This window comes from Sapajus apella, unplaced genomic scaffold, assembly GCF_009761245.1.
Source record: "Sapajus apella isolate SASKATOON/1434 unplaced genomic scaffold, GSC_monkey_1.0 scaffold27, whole genome shotgun sequence".
NCBI lineage: Eukaryota > Metazoa > Chordata > Mammalia > Primates > Cebidae > Sapajus > Sapajus apella.
The window spans coordinates 12,830,576-12,847,540 of NW_022436967.1; the positions used below are offsets into that span (position 1 = coordinate 12,830,576).

Sequence of the window (16,965 nt, forward strand, 5' to 3'; positions counted from 1 at the left end):
CCAAATCCACAGAATATACATTCTTCTCAGCACCACATCACACCTACTCTAAAATTGACTACATAATTGGAAGTAAATCACTCCTCAGCAAATGCAAAAGAATGGAAATCATAACAAACAGTCTCTCAGACCACAGTGCAATCAAATTAGAACTCAGAATGCAGAAGCTAACTCAGAACCGCACAGCTTCATGGAAACTAAATAACTGGCTCTTGAATGTTGACTGGATAAACAGTGACATGAAAGCAGAAATAAAGATGTTCTTCAAAACCAACGAGAATGAAGACAAAACATACCTGAATCTCTGGAACACATTTAAAGCAGTCTCTAGAGGAAAATATATAGCAATAAATGCCCACATGAGAAGCAAGGAGAGATCTAAAATTGACACCCTATCGTCAAAACTGAAAGAGCTAGAGGAGCAAGATCAAAAAACCTCAAAATCTAGCAGAAGACAAGAAATAGCTAAGATCAGAGCAGAACTGAAGGAGATAGAGACACAAAAAACCCTTCAAAAAATCAATAAATCCAGGAGCTGGTTTTTCGAAAAGATCAACAAAATAGACAGACCACTAGCCAGATTAATAAAAAAGAGAGAATAACCAAATTGATGCAATAAAAAATGATAAAGGGGATATCACCATAGATTCCACAGAAATTCAAACCATCATCAGAGATTATTACAAACAACTCTATGCACATAAACTAGTAAACCTGGAAGAAATGGATAAATTCCTGGACACTAGCCTCCTCCCAAGCCTAAACCAGGAAGAAGTCAAAACCTTGAATAGACCAATAACAAGGTCTGAAGTTGAGGCAGCAATTAAGAGCCTACCACCCAAAAAAGCCCTGGTCTAGATGGGTTCACAGCCGAATTCTACCAGACATACAGGGTGGAGCTGGTACCATTCCTTCTGAAACTATTCGAAACAATCCAAAAAGGATTGTGAGAAAAGAAGCTGAGAGCTGAGATTGCCTGCGGGTTTCCAGCTGACCCACTCCCTGGGTGGGGGGACTAAGTCTGGGATGGGTACCCTTCTCATGGGCAAAATTCGGGAGGAGTACCCAGACAGGATCATAAACACATTCAGCGTCCTGCCCTCGCCCAAGGTGTCAGACACCGTGGTGGAGCCCTACAATGCCACCCTCTGCATCCACCAGCTCATAGAAAATGCAGACGAGACGTTCTGCATTGATAATGAAACACTCTATAACATCTGTTCCAGGACCTTAAAACTGAACACACCCACCTAGGGTGACCTGAATCACCTGGTGTCTGCTACCATGAGTGGGGTCACCATGTGCCTGTGCTTCCTGGGCCAGCTGAATGCTAGCCTGCAGAAGCTGGCCATGAACATGGTTCCATTTCCCCAGCTGCACTTCATGCCCAGCTTTGCCCTGCTGACCAGCCGGGGCAGCTAGCAGTACCCGGCCCTGACCGTGGCTGAGCTCACTCAGCAACTCTTCGATGCTAAGAATGTGATGGCAGCCTGTGACCCCCGTCATGGCCACTACCTAATCGTGGCTGCCATTTTCAGAGGTCGCATGTGTACAAGGGAAGTGGATGAGAAAATGTTCAACATTCAGAATAAGTACAGCAGCTACTTTGCTGAACGGCTCCCTCACAACGTGAAAACAGCCGTCTGTGACATCCCACCCTGGGGGCTAAAAATGTCGGCCACCTTTATTGGTAACAACACAGCCATCCAAGAGCTCTTCAAACGCATCTCTGAACAGTTTACAGCTATGTTCAGGCTCAAGGCCTTCCTGCACTGGTACACGGGCGAGGGCATGGATGAGATGGAATTCACCGAGGCCGAGAGCAACCTTAATGACCTGGTGTCAGAATACCAGCAATACCAAGTGCCACAGCTGAGGAGGAGGAGTTTGAGGAGTGTGCTGAGGAGGAGGTAGCCTAGAAGCTTCCTTTTCTAGGTAAAGGGGGAAGCAGAATGGATTCTTTAGTGTGTCCTGATAGTGCCACTATGCACTTCTTTGAGTCTTTACATCTCCTCTTGCTGCATTTTAAAGCATTTTCATAGTAAGTAGTTTGGCCTAATAAACATTTTTATTGTAAAAAAAAAAAAGAAAATATTATCCTTCACAAATTGAACTAAATCTGAATGTGCTGATGGATATACATAGGGTATTGGTTTTCCCAAGTTCCTTTCTGAAAACTTTTGTATAAAGCAAAATAAAACTAGTTGAAACTGTTCAGAACACTGAAATATGTGTTAAAGCAAAGATTTATTTCACTGGATATATTTTAAGATAATTTAAGTGTAATTATTTAAAATGAAATGTTTACAGGTTTATAGATGACTATTGAACTTTGATCACAGTAGTCATGGTTGGAAACATACCTGTTAGGTTATCATGTTCATCCTTCTGCTTGGGCAGGCGATACCTCAAACCCAAGAGAGAGGCGTTAGCGCTTCATACTGCCAAGAAAGCATATTATCTTACAGGGTGCCTAAGAGAAAGCATGGTGGAGCCAAGTCAATATAGTGTTTGACTTCTATCCAATAATCGCCCCCACACCCCCCAAATAAATGTGCTTCTGTCATTCCAGCTACATGATCTTGGCAGCCATATTCTGTTCTAGTTGGAGCATTTGCAAAATTATATCAAGAAAACTATCCAAAAAGAATGTATTGCAGTGCTATTTAAGGGCAGAAAAGTGGAAGAAAATATCTTACACTTAAAGGAAATTAGGACAAATGTGTTCCTGCTATAATATAATGGAAGTATAAAAAGTGCTAAATCACTAACGAAACATATTTCTGAAAAAGATGAACTGCCTCTTCTATTTACTAGTAGAACACCAAACACTGAAACTTATGCAAGTGGGAGCATAATAAATCCTTCTCCATGAAGATGAGCAGTAGGAGATGAGAGGCTTTAAGGCAATGTTGTAAATATCAATACAGGCTGTTTAATATTCAAAGACTTTCCCAAGCACAAGGATTTATTAACCCATAGCTTATCACTACTTGGTTGTGTACAAGGATGTCTATTAAGTCTTTAGGATCCCTGCATTTGCACATCTCTGTTCATGCACTTCCGTTTTCCTTTACTAACTATTTTTCTCATCATACTTCCTAAAGGGAGATAGAATGGCACTACGTAGAATCTTGTCCACCATTGTGTTTTGTTTGGGATTCACAAATGTTTTTGTTTTTTACAATTAATTAGTTGTCAGTATTGAAAAGTCATACTAATATCCAGTTTGACATTTTCTTGATAAATTTTATCATTGAAAAAAATGGTAACAACTAATTAAAGGCATTTGTTCTAGAGTCCACTGCAGTCTCCATCACTTGCTTTGTATCCTGACTCTGAATCATGGTGTCAGCGGCCACATATAATCAGCATATGCTGTTGCTTATTTTTTGACATCTAAACTGTTTTATTAATATATGTTACCTTACTGGCCCCAGAAGAAACTTGAGTTCGAAAATTTTATCTCTAGGTTTGAATTCCTTCATGATTCTATTTGGAAAACTTTTCGCTTTTCATTCCATGTCATCTCTCTAGGTGAGACCAAGGACTTCCAGGTCTTCATGAAATCTGATTATTTTTCCTCTTTTAATGTGACAGTTCTTTCCTTCATGAGTGCTTAATGTTTGGTGCAACCAAATACCTGGGTGACCAACCCAGAATGTTAGAACAATTTATGGATTTTACCTCTTTCCCAACTTGTGCATACACAATCCACGAAAGCCTTATAATTAAACATTCAAAATGCCTTCAAAATCCTTTTACTTGTTTCTGTTTTCATTCTCTCCAATTAATTTCAAGCCACTATCATATAATAATTATGCTAATATTTGGTGTCATTTGAATAACAAAACAAGCTTTAAATGGGTATTCTCACCTCAAGCTGTGTTTTTCTTCAATCACAACTCAACACTAGTGGAAGTGATCTTCCAAATACACAAATCTGCTCCTGTAAATGCTCTGTGCAAAGCACTGCAAAATTTTTTTTGATTTTATTAGAATAAAAGAAAGACTATGACGTCTTATCCAGCCCCAGAGGAACAGGACATGGCTGATTTCTCCTGGCATTTCTGTTCTTGCCTTAGCACCCCATACTCAAGAAATTACAACCTCATTTAAATTTATCCATGCACTAAACTTTTTAAGCTGTGTGCATTGACTCCTAATATTCCCACTGTTTGGGCTCCTGTCCTCCTGCCTACTTCTCATTCTGGTATAATAGTAATAATAATATTATTATTATTTAAATATTTTTATAATTTAATATTTTAATAATTATTTAAATAATAATAATAATTATTATTATACCAGAATGAGAAGTAGGCAGGAGGACAGGAGCCCAAACAGTGGGAATATTAGGAGTGAATGCACTCAGCTTAAAAAGTTTAGTGCATGGATAAATTTAAATGAGGTTGTAATTTCTTAATTAACCCCCATCTCAATAATGATAATTGATGGGGGTCTCCCTCTGTCACCCACGCTGTAGCGCAGTGATGCAATCTCTGCTAACTGCAGACTCCACCTCTGGGTTCAAGCAATTCTCCCACCTCAGCCTCCTGAGTAGCTGGGATTACAGGGATGTGCCACCACGCCTGGATATTTTTCGCAATTTAATAGAGATAGGGTTTCACCATGTTGGCCGGACTGGTCTCAAACTCCTGACCTCAGGTAATCTGCCAACCTAGGGCTCCCAAAGTGTTGGGATTACAGGTGTGAGCCACTGTGACAAGCCTCGTCTTATTTATTTATGGAGGTCTTCATTGATTCTTCTAGAGTAAGTTATAAGCCACTGTGTCTCCTGGGCCACATCCTGGGATCCATACTTCTTTGATGCAGCACTTTTATATTTGTATTCTATTATCTGTAATTTTTATCAGACTACATGTATTTGGAAGGTAAGAATAAGGTTTGTTTTATTACTATTTATTATTCGTCACTGCCTGACACATATTAGTCATTCAGTGAATATTTATTGTATAAAAGAGGGTATGTGTACGAAGATGTTTCTGCATTTCAACTATTACAAGGTCTCCGATAAAGCAATAGGTCTTTATTCTTCTTAAGCTTTGGTGTTTGAAAAAATGAATTCTAATTATTTTCATTCTATAGCCAGAGTTCTCATTAAAAAGCATATTAATGCTCTTTTAAGTGATCAAGACAAAATTACTACATTTTTATATTTACAGAAAGATCTAGGAATTTTAATGAAAGAATAATAAAAAATAATATGACAATAGCATGACACTGGAAATTATTTGATTTATTGCTTTCAATTTTTAGTCAACTTCAGCAATTTACTGCTTATATTTTAATTTACTTCTTTTCCACAAGTCAGCTTAGTTTGTTAGGTTGTCTGCTGATATGTCCAAAAAAAAAAAAAAAAAACAATATTCTGCTGAGAAATATAGACCAAACTTTTTAGCTGAATGAGAACATTTAAATAACAATAATATAACCATGCACCTGTTGAAATCACAGAACCTGGGAAGTGTTACAAAAGAGATAAATATTTTAACCGTTACTAAAATGTGTTGCAATTAAAGCCATAATGGTTGCTAAGAACACTGAAGAAGTACGAAACAATCAGCAATTGGGATCAACAATTGATATCAGAAGTCCACAAGCATTAAGTAACATTCAGAGTCTTATTTGGATTGCTAGTAGTCAATGGATGGTAAGGAAGCCAAAGAGTTTGAGAACTACTCCATGAGATAAGGAAGATGGAAAAACAGCCATGTATCTGAGAGACTACAAAATTTAAGCATTATGTTGGACATAGTTTCAGAAAAATTAGGACACCTTTGAAGCGTGGTAAGGTGTAAAAGTCATGATAATATTCAGTGTTACGAAAATAATACCCTCATACTATATTATTGAGTGGTTAAAAACCTTCAATTTCACGAAACTGTAAAAATATCCATACCCTAGATTCACAGCTTAGAATTTAGAAATTTTTTTTGCTTTAGGAATGTTTTTGTTTTAGGAATGTTTATTTCTGTCCTCTACAATGGCAGAACAGACCAAAACAAGTCAATAAGGGAACGAACAAAAGTCACAACTTAATTCCTAACATTAGGGATATATTGAGTTTACTAATAATGGACACATGGAGGAACAAATAAATAAATGAATAGATAGAAGAAACCAGCTACAAAAAAACCCTGAAAGTTTATACTCCAAGTATTAATATGGTTATTTCTGAGTGGTAGATGTTTGTAAGATTTTAATTAACTGTTATTTTCAAAGCCAGAAATACCATTCAACCAAGCAAACCAAAAGGAATATAAATCATTCTGTTATAAAGACACATGCATGTGTATGTTCATTGCATCACTATTCACAATAACAAAGACGTGGGCTCAACCTAAATGCCTCTCAACGACAGACTGGAGAAAGAAAATGTGGTACATATACATCATGGAATACCCTGTAGCCATAAAAAAGAATGAGATAATGTCCTTTGCGGGACAAGGATGGACCTGGAGGCAATTATTCTTAGCAAACTAATGCAGGAACAGAAAACCAAATACCACATGTTCTCACTTATAAGTGGGAGCTAAACAATGAGAACACATAGATACACAGAGAAGAACAACACATCCTGGGATCCATAGGAGGGTATATGCTGTAAGGAAGGAGAGGATCAGGAAAAATAACTAATGAGTAACAGGCTTAAAAACTGTGTGATGAAACAATCTGTACAAGAAACCCCCGCAGCACAAGTTTACCTATATAACAAATCTGCACATGTAACCCTTGAACTTAAAGTATGTTAAAATATATATTTTAAATATTTCAATTTTTCACTCCAACTTATACTGATAGTTCCCAAAATGGCAAAGCAATATCAATGTTTTAAAAAGTAATCTTCTTAACACCTAGGAACTTAACACAGTTACAACATAGTTGCATTCTATAAATATTAATTTATTTAATCTACTGTATAATTCCCATGCTCTTTAAAAAGCACCAGAAATTTATTTATACAATAATGAATTATAAATGCCCAGAACAAAATAATTTTTGTACGACCACTGTTTCAAATGATAAATTTCAAGAATGTTGAGCCATTTCACCATTCATCTTAGTATCTCTCTGTGAAACTTGTTTCTAAGTGCAATGATTGCCCAAACAATAAACTTGATATTACATTTCTATATACTATTTGCTCTAAAGTTTAGCTACGTCTCAAATCATATAGAAAAAGAGAAGCCTAAGACTACCATTGAGATTATCTTCATAGGCTGAGGAATTCAATCACCGTTTCCACCTGTGACTTCGGTTTCTATTTCATCCTGTACATGCTGTGTGGCAAGCAGTGGAAAAGGAGAAACAAGATAATGTTTAAGTGTATTTAATTTTGCAGCGGTATCTAAAAAAAGTCTTCAGAGTGCACAAGAATATTTTAAACCTCAGTAAACCTGATTGACTTTTCATACCCACTGCCAAACAAATCATCAACACATACTCATTCTGCAGAGAGCACAAAATGGAATATCATAATTTTTAAATACTTCTGCTATGTTTTTGAGTGTGGAAAAAGAAAATAAAAATTAAATAAAAGAAAATAAACTATAAGTTAAAGTTCCAAATATGTACAATGATGATACATTACACTGTATTTGACAGCCATTTAATAAATATTTTGTGGAATATTGAATAATATATTATTCAATTTAATTTTTAAATATAACTTTTCCTAGAAGACTTTGATATTATGTAGTAAACAATAAAAATCTTTATTTTTTAATCCATGTATTATTTTTTGCAATATTATACTAGAGTCAGAATTGATTGAGAACACTTAAAGTTGCTTATAATTATCTAATTCACTGTTTGACAATTTAGAAGAATACAAACTTCTGGACTGAATTTTGTTCAGTGAGTCTACAGGAGCTTTTATCCCAGGTGGAAAAGTACCAACTCACCTAAATATGCAAATGTATTAATATTTGTGTCTGATATATTAACATTTTAAAAGCCTTTTAAAAGTTATGCCACAATTAAATTTTCAATGGTACTTTGTGTATAATTCCTGTATCTTTTAGGGAAACAGTAGAACTTAATACATGTTCTTGTTATTGAAATCTCAGTGACATCTCAGTTACTTCAATAATATTTCTCAACCGAGTTTATTTTGGATTGAATTGTATTACAAAATTGATAGCATGCCTTCATATATGATTATTATTGATATACTCCAGGATGATACAGAATATTATCTTTTAAGTTGTCAGTTGAAAGCATGAAAAAATGTCTTTATCTCTTTAAGTAGAAAAGGAATTTACTAGAGAATATTTAAGTAGTTCACAGAATTGTTAAACTTTCTAGAGAATAAATTTAAGGCTAACCTTTCAGGAAACATGTCATAAACACCACTCTAGATACAGTATAATGGAAATACCACTGCCGGCTGGGCGTGGTGGCTCACACCTGCAATCTCAGGACTTTGAGAGGTTTGGGTGGGTGGATAACTTGAGGTCAGGAGTTTGAGACCATACTGGCAAACATGGTAAAACCCTGTCTCTACTAAAAATACAAAAAAATAAAATTTGCTGAGTGTTGTGGCACATTCCTGCAGTCCCAGCTAATCAAGAGTCCGAGGCAGGAAAATCAAGAAGTAGAGGAAACCCTAGTGTCAATCAACTGAGTAGATAAATAAAATTACATACATATGTACACACACACACACTGGAATGTTATTTAGAAATTAAGAGAAATAAAGTCTTTTATACACCCTACAATATGAATGAAGCCTGAAAACATGTTAAATTAATGGAGCTGGTCACAAATGACTACATAGCATATGATTATATTTGTACTAAAATATCTAGCGCAGAAAAAATCTATCAAAATAGAAAGCAGAATAGTGGTCTCCTAAGGATGAACTTACTAGAGATAAATGAGAAATAACTATTAATAAGCATGGGCTTTATTTTGGAGTTATGAAATGTTCTAATATTTTGATAAGGATTGCACACATCTGTGAATATACTAAATACCATTAAATTATGTCCTTGCATGTGTGTATTATATAGTATGTGAATTACGTTTCAATAAAGATAGAAGTAGGTAGTACACTTTTTTGTAAAAGTTTTAAAGCTTGGATATGATACTGGGTATTTTTCTTAAATATTTTGTTAGTCAAAATATTTACGGAGAAATGTCTGAAAAAATCATTTTATTTGTTAGTCGTTTGTCATTTCAATTACATAAAACATTGTCAAATATGAATATACAGCAACAGTATTATGAAGTCAACTTTTAATTTTCAAGGAGTGGAAAACACCAACTACTATAAGTAATACCTGTGAACAGGGTGAAGGACTTATACTAGAGAATTTACCAGAAAAGTGACAAAATATAATAAAAGCTAAATAAGTTATACAAATGCTTCTCTTGCCCCAAAACCCTATGACCTTTCAATAAAATTAGAACGTTTTACTGTAAATTAATGAAAGAAATTTGCTTTCACACATCCATCAAGAAAAAGGTAACACTCAAAATAATATTTTAAACATCTTTTGTGTTGCAAGATAAACACATTATCAACCCTATTAAATGTATATATAAACCTAGAATAAACCATCTCAGAGATTTTTTATATTTTATTATATCATAAACAAAGTTCAAAATGTTCTAATTAAGACCCAGTGTATTCATTAAAATGCCTTTCTCGATATCATTAGTTTCAATAAATAGAAATGAAAATTTAAGTATTTTTACAGGTCCATTTGTTATAATTATCGACACCACCGTATCACTAGAATACAATTATTCATTGTAGTTTTGTCAATCAAGTATTTATGCAACTTCATTACTTTTACAATTAAATGTCATGAGCCTGTATGGCAGGCATCTATTACCTGAGTTGCCAATCGTAAATCAAGGGTATATAGAATTATTTCGGAAAATAGAGGAGAAGGGAGTACTTCTAAACTCATTCTGTGAGGTCGTTATTATCCATATACCAAAGCCACAAAAAGACACAAGGAAAGTAAGCTATAGGCTAATATACTCCATGAACATAAACATAGAGATCATTACAAAGTATTTGAAAATTGAATCCAGAAACATTTTAGAAGGATCATATATCATAACCCAGTTATGGATTTAACTTACTAAAACCAATTAATATAATTGTTATACTAACAAAAAAGAGGGAAGACCTACATAAGTATCTAAACAGAGGAAGAGAAATAATTTAACGAAATTCAATACTCTGTATAAAAACCTCCAATAATCTATAAATAGAAAGAGACTTCCTCAATCTGAAAGAAAAGCAAATTTCTGAAAAACTCATAGCTAAACTACATTTAATGGCGAAAACGAAAAGACTTTCAATCCCTTAAGAGTAAAAACAAAACAAAGCTCTCCATGCCAACAGTTTTATTCAAATAATTTCCACTAGGCACTGTAATAGGTGTGTAAATGTGGGTACAAAAGAACAAAAGGGGAGAGAAAAAGATTAATGGCATCAAGACTAGAAAGAAGTAAGACCACCTTTTTTATTTCAAAATGATGGGATCTAATAGGATGAATATCCAAAGAAGACACAAAAGACACACACGCACATACACACACATGCACATGCAAATCTTATAAAATGTATGTCAGATTACCTAGTTTGGATCAATATAAAAATCATTTGTATTACTAAATCCTATTAAAGAGTGATCTAAAAATAAAATTAAGAAAAATTCCATATATAAAGGCATCAGAAAGATACAAATACATAGGAATACATTTTTTTTAAGTTTCAGATTTATACCCAGAATTGTATAAAATTTTTTCAGTGAGAAAATAAAGGCCCACATAAATTAAGAGATAATCTGTTATTATTAATTAAAGGAAATATATATTCAGGATGACAATTCTCTTCACAGACATTTGTAGAGAATTGTCATTCTGAATATATTTTTCCTTAGGAGGCTGAGGCAGGAGAATTGCTTGAAACTGGGAGGCAGAGGTTGCAGTGAGTTGAGAACGCACCACTGCACTCCAGCCTGGCGCCTGGTGACAAAGCAAGACTCTGTCTCAAAAAAAAAAAGGCAAAACAAATTTGCAAATTAATTGCAAGCCCAACAAAAATGCCAGAGTCTTATTTTGTAGAAATTTACAGGATGGTTTTAAAAGCAAGATTCACAACACAAAGAAAAAATGATTTTTCATAATTAAAAATTTTGTATTTCAAAAGTTATTTAAAAGTGAAAGAAAAATAAATAGAATGTAAAGGACATAGAAAGCAAAAACAGTATGTAAAAATAATAATAGGATTGAAGGACTGACACCACCCAATTTTAAAACTTATGAAGCCACAGTAATTAAAAAAAAAATGTGGTACTGGCATAAAGATAGACACCGAAAATAATAAAATAGATTTGAGAGTTCAGAATAAATCTTTACTTTTACAGTGTATTGATTTTTCAATAAACTCTTCGAGATAAGTCAATGGCGAAAATTCTAAATTCAACAAATGATTCTGGGAAAATTGGATATAAAAAAGAACATAGAGCCTTACCACATATAAAAACAAACATTAACAAATAGCCTAACCTAAATGTATGAGTAAAAAGTATGAATTTAGAATAAAACATAGAAGAAAATCCTCATGAAACTAGGCCAGTCAAGGGCTCTTAGATATGGTAACAAAAGCAAGAGTCATAAAACAAAGAAAAAAATGATTTTTTTTATAATTAGAAACTTTTGCATTTCAAAAGATATCATTTAAAAATAAAAGAACAATCAATAGAATATGAAAAATGTTTATAAATTTTATACCTGATAATGAATTTTATATAGTAACTGAAAAACTCTTAAAACACAGTAATGAGACAAATAACCATTTTCTTACATAGGCATGCTATTTAAAGACAGATTTTACTAAAGAGCATATATAAATAGCTAATAAGCACAGGTAAAATTGCTTAAAATCCTTAGTTATTAGAGAAACCTTAACACTACAATGACGTACCACTTATACACTAGAATGCCTATATTAAAAACCATAAGCAAGACCAAGTGTTGGCAGGGGTGTGAAGAAACTGGAATCTTTGTATATTACCGAGGGTAATGTAAAATGGTGCAGCCACTTTAGAAAAAAATTCACCAGTTTCTTAAAAAATTAAGCATTAGCTTTCCATATGACTCAGTAATGCCACTCCTAGGAATCTAATTACGAGAAATGCAATTTTATGTCCACACAAACTTTTGTCAGTAAATGTTCATAGCAGCACTATGCATAGTTTCATAGTAGCTAAAGACTGGAAGGGTCTAATCCAAATGTGTATCAATAGTTGCATGAATAAACTAAGGTGCCTTAGCCACACAATAGAATAACTAATCAATAAGGGGGAAAACACACTTTTTCCTTTTATTGATATGTACCACAACATGCTTGAATCTCAAAAAACAAGCAAAAAAGCCAAAACGTTTTTCTTAATGAAATGAGTCAGAGGCAAAAGGCCTCAAGTTGCTTGATTCTAATTACATAAGATGTCCAGAAAAGGAAAATTTATTGACAGACAGCAGGTAAGTGGCTCTCTAAGGATGTAGTTAGAGGAGAAATTAACTGCACACAGGTATGAAGCAAATATTTGGGTTCGTAGAAATGTTCTAACAGTGCATTTTCAGTGATAGTTGCACAGGTGAATAGATTTACTAAAAATCATGGAATTGTATACTTCCAGACATAATTTTGACCTATAAATTATCCCTCAATAAAACTGTGAAAAAATAACGGTGAGTGAAATGCTCTGTTTGCCATTTAAAACCTACAAATTTCAGGGTTGAATTTAATCCCATCAATTTTTATTATATGTCCACTCACGAACTAATTACTGTACCTATGGGGAGGGTGTTTGCAATCCTTAGGTATAAATTGTGGGCCAAACTCTGCATCTGGAAACTATGGACAGTCTTTCCTGGTTAATAGGGAGAGGATGCGGGAGTTCATTTATCAGTAAAAATAGTAAAAAGGAAGAAAAAGAACAAGAATGCCACCACTTTCAAACAAATGTGAAATTCTGTTTCAATTGAAGCAAAGTAAAATGAGCCCTCTGTATCTGTGAGTCCCACATCTGTGGACTCAAGGAACTACAGGTTGAAAATATTCCAAGAAGAAAAATGAATGGTTGTGTGTGTATTGAAATGTACAGGCTTTTTTCTTTCTATCATTCCCTAAACAACATAGCATTAATATAACTATTTACACAGTGTTTACACTGTATTCGGTATTTTAAGAAATCTGGAGATGATTTAAAGTATGTGAGAGGATGTAGGTAGATTATATGCAAATACTACACTATTTTGTATAATAGACTTGAACATGTCTGGATTTTGGTATGGGGGAGGGCTAGAACCAGTCCTCTGTGAATACCTAGAGGTATTCCTTTACTTTTATCAGGTTAAAATGGCAGGCAAATTATTAGTAGCTATTAGGTCAGTATCAGAAGTAAAGAGAAGTAGGGATGTTATCTGAGAATCTGAATCTTTATATTGGGAGCATGGAGAAGATTTGGGCATTTGGACTTTTTGTCGTTGGATGTTAGTCTTGTAGACAGGTCAGTTTAGTTTATGACATGGAGATCCAAATACCTAGTGATCCACAGTCTTGATGGGAAAATCTGTGGATCTTTTTCATGACATAGAAAAGTTGATTTCTTTTGAGTTAAAATAAAAATTATTCTCTGACACTAAGGGAAAGTAGAAAATATACAACTACATTTAAGCTTCCTTGTTGTTGAACATGATTTAACACTGAGCTCTTCAAAGGCAGCTGAAGTAAATTCCAGCACTCTAACATGCCCTTACCTTTCAGAAGACTGAAGAACCTCATTAGATATTTTTCTTCAAAGGAAAGTTGAAAAATCCATTACTGAACTGGAAGAGATAATTTTTGTGTTTGATTGTCCCATGTGCTAACTCTTACAGCACTAAACATTTTGTTTAACTTCTGAGCTTAGTTTTGCCATTGTAAAGCTATAAATCGCAGCATATTATCTTACCCATTTATAAGAAATAAGAAACCTTATATGAAATCACTCAGTAAATGGCAAAGCGTTTTAAAACTTGAAGTCACATTTCCATTTTTATTTAACTTGAAAATGAGTTACTATTTCCCTGTAGAAAGCATACAATAACTTCTAAATGTATATTACAAAACAATGTAATATACAATGCCCCTAAAACAATCTCAAAATATACACTATAGAAATCTTGCCTTTAGAAAGCCAAGTATTTTTTTCTACAAAGAGAAAAGCAATTGATTGTTCCACTCAGTGTGGAGATTTATTGGTAACCTGTCTGTCAACTCAGCACAATGCCAGTGTAGATTTCTTAAATAGTTTTGAGAAAACTAAGTTTTTTATTTTAGCAATATTGCAAAAGTAGTACAGCAATTTCCCTTGTACAATACATTGTTTTTCCCATTATTAACATCTTACATTAAGTATGGTACTCATGTCACAAAGAGCCAATTTTGGTACATTATTGTTAAGTAATGTCCATAGTTTATTTAGACTTCCTTAGTTTCTACCTAATATTCTTTTTTTGTTGTTTTAACATCCGATCCACATTACCACACTACATGTAGTCATCCTGTCTTCTTGGTTTTGATTAACTTGGCAGTTTTGAGGAATATTAACTAGGTACTTTATAGAATGTCTCTCAGCTGGGATTTGTCCATTGCTTTTCTCATGACTAGATTGAAGTTACAATTTTGGGGGAAGAAGAACGCAAAGTAACAAGCTATTTTCATTAGATCACGTCAAGTGTCCTACAGTTAACAGGGTTCATCACTATTGACCCCAATCTTGATATCCTGGTTGAGGCCATGTTTTCCAGCTTCTCCATTCTAGAGTTACCCTCGCATGACCCTTTCCTTACTGTGCTTTTCGTAAATAAGTCAGCATATGAAGCCTACTTTTAAGGAATGGGCAGTTATGTTCCACCTCCTTGAGGGTAGAGTAATAACATAAATTAATTGGAATTCTTTGGCATGGGAGATCTTTTATCCTTCATGTATTTCTTTATTTACCCATTTATGTTAGTATAGAATCTGGATATTTATTTCTATTTTGGGATATATCCAATAATAGTTTACATTTTGTTACTCAAACTGTTCTAGCTTTGGCCATTTGGAAGCTTGAAAGGTTGAATCTTCTGTCCCCTTGACATAACTCCATCATTGTAGATTGTTTTTAAAACTTTGTTCATTTTGAAAATGTTCTTACTTTCTTGTACTACAAGATACTCCAGGTTCCTAGTGTACATTTTCTGTCCTAATCCTAGAGTCAGTCATTTCTCTAAGGAGTCCTGGTTCTTTTAATTTAGTAACAGTATTAACAGTCCAGATCAGGATGCAAGGCATGTTCTTTGCTGCTGCAACTCCTCGTTTCTGGGTTTTCTCAGCTGACAAAGCAAGAAAACATGTGGTGCATACTCGCCCATGTATATACACACACGCATATGTATATTTCTATATATAACCACCAAATTTATATTAATCTGAAGGTAAGTTCATACTGATGTCTATACCTCTAATCCAATTCCATGTGAATTATTCAAGCATACTCCTTTTGCTTAAATCTAACTTCCCCCTTCAACAGTGAGTTATTGGACTCCCAATATTTGCCATATATTTACTTAATTGTTCAATTCCACTGTACATGTGTAGTGGTTTTAGAATTGCTGGTCTGTGTCCCCCATGAGACACCACTTTATCAACTAACTTACATGCTTATGTAGATTATGTGTGGTTTGTTTGGACTTTAGTCTTACAGACCCCACTCATTCCTAAAGCTATTTAGATAAACACCCCTTTGTTACACCCCTGAGTGAGGTTCTTTTATACATTTGTAATACATTTAGATAATTTTGTCACATTGTGCATTCTATCCTAGAATCTTCCAACTTAAGTGATTGAAAAATTTGCATAGGTTGTTTCACACTTTGTGTTGTACAATTCTTGCAGTTTTAGCAAATTATTTTTTAAAATTTCTGATTACTCTTACAAAACTTATAAAAATTATTGTGAAGATGATTCTGGATTATTGTAATCTTTCTGACCTTCCACATTTCTATTCATCACTACTTTGCTCTTTATGGTGTCACTTATTCCAGCTATGTATGAATAATACTTTACTAGAGAACATGGCAACTCCTGTGGACAAGAAATATGATGACCAGGAGATTTCAGCTTTTTTCTTTGGCTATACAATTGATCTAAATTAAATACAATTAATTAATTTAATACAAGAATTGGGTAGCTAAGTGTAACATAGAATTAAAGAGGCATTTGGAGAACAAGGAAATGAAGCATGCATAATCAGAATATACTGAAAGAGGAATTGGGAACATTTGTTTAGCTGATAATGTAATAGACTTGTACAGGATATGCTTCAAGAGTTTATTAAGGTTAAACTTATTAGGACCGGATGGAGCAAGCCCAAAGAAAACTCAGCTTACTAAGTGAAGTTCAAATTTGTTTTGGTTCCAGGGCTCTTTTATCAGGATTAAATATGAGTAAGTCTACGGTACTGCAGATAACATTGCAGAAGAAACTAAGAATACATGAATTCTTGGTGCAATTTTGCTTATCATGTGCTGCGTGACTTCTTGTGTCATCATGTATATAGAAGAACTATGGGATGCGTGAACTTCATATACTTCTTTATAAAGTAAATAGGTTATTCTTTAGATAGCGATAGTTGGATTTATCTGAAAATAAATGAGAATCATGAGTTTGAGACATATAAAATATTTAAACTATGAATTAAAATTTTTGTATTACCATGCATGTAATCTCCATATAACATTTTAAAATGTAAATGTCATGGAGAGGTAAGTATTATAAAACATTCACTAAATTAGACCAGACAAGGGAGCAAACCATAGTTGAGAAACATATTTTTGTACAGAAAAAAAGTGAGTAAACTAATAAAGGGGTTAGTTGACTTATCTACT

General features: G+C 33.9%; 1 pseudogene; it reads left to right on the forward strand.

Annotated features, from left to right (window-relative positions):
- The first annotated feature begins 1,001 nt into the window (after window positions 1-1,001).
- LOC116560780 lies at window positions 1,002-1,971 on the forward strand (annotated as a pseudogene).
- Window positions 1,972-16,965: the final 14,994 nt, after the last annotated feature.